A 1,397-nucleotide genomic window follows, 5' to 3' on the forward strand; every position below is an offset into this window, starting at 1 on the left:
TGTGCTGCCATTCAGCGAGACCTGGACAGGCTGGAGAGCTGGGCAGTAAGAAACCGGATGAGGTTCAACAAAAGCAAGCGTAGGGTCTTACACCTAGGGAGGAATAATTGCATGCACCAATACAGGCTGGGGATGAACTGCTGGAGAGGAGCTCTGCAGAGAGGGACCTGGGCGTCCTGGTGGACGACAGGTTGGCCGTGAGCCAGCAGTGTGCCCTCGTGGCCAAAAAGGCCAATGGCATTCTGGGGTGCATTAAGAAGAGCGTGGCCAGCAGGTCGAGGGAGGTGATCCTCCCCCTCTACTCTGCCCTGGTAAGGCCTCATCTGGAGCACTGTGTCCAGTTCTGGGCTCCCCAGTACAAAAAAGACAGGGATCTCTTGGAAAGAGTCCAGCGGAGGGCCACAAAGATGGTGAAGGGCCTGGAGCATCTCCCCTATGAAGAAAGGCTGAGTGAACTGGGTCTGTTTAGCCTTGAGAAAAGACGACTGAGAGGGGACCTGATCCAGGTTTATAAATATCTGAGGTGTGGCGGCCATAGCGGTGAGGCCAGTCTCTTTCAGTGGTACGTGGAGACGAGGACGGAGGGGAAACGGACATCAGCTGCAGCACAGGAAGTTTCGCACGAATGTGCGTAAGAACTTCTTCACGGTGAGGGTGATGGAGCACTGGAACAGGCTGCCCAGGGGGGTTGTGGAGTCTCCTTCTCTGGAGATACTCAAGTCTCGCCTGGATGCCTACCTGTGCGACCTGTGTAGGGAACCTGCTTTGGCAGGGGGGTTGGTCTCGATATCTCTAGAGGTCCCTTCCAACCCCTGCAATTCTGTGATTCTGTGTAATTACAAGTGTGGAAAGGAGCACAAATGCAGACCCAGTAACAGAGGTATCCCATTGAAATTAATCAGCAATATCACAGAGCTTCTGTAGGTATCTTGTGTTTGGTTTGTGCTTTCTTTCCCTCCAAAACCAGACACACTCTCAATGGAGCTGTACAGAAGGCAAAGAAAGAGTTCCTCTTCCCTCCTGCAGCATACCTGTTTCTAAAGTTTGTGTGGTAGCACATACCCTGCATTGCCATCTCACATAACAAACACACCTACACATTCAGACGCAGGTTGAAGCATAACAATTTCATCTATTCTGTGATGCTGCCACAGCACGTGCTCATTTCCACACCTTGCAAGCCCTTCCTGCAAAGTCCTGTGCCCTCAGCTAGATTTAATAAAGAGACTCAGCCCCCATACTGCAGGATGTGCAGATCAGTCTGAAGCCTGTTGGCTCAGAGAAGAGGCAGCACTGACATGCAATAGCAGATGCTGCCAGCGCAGGAGCCTAGACTTTGTCTGCTCGGTTTGTATTGAGTACTATATTAAAGCAGGAGACCAGAAAGACACTCAGTA

The sequence above is a fragment of the Meleagris gallopavo genome, chromosome 2 (genome assembly GCF_000146605.3).
Source record: "Meleagris gallopavo isolate NT-WF06-2002-E0010 breed Aviagen turkey brand Nicholas breeding stock chromosome 2, Turkey_5.1, whole genome shotgun sequence".
NCBI lineage: Eukaryota > Metazoa > Chordata > Aves > Galliformes > Phasianidae > Meleagris > Meleagris gallopavo.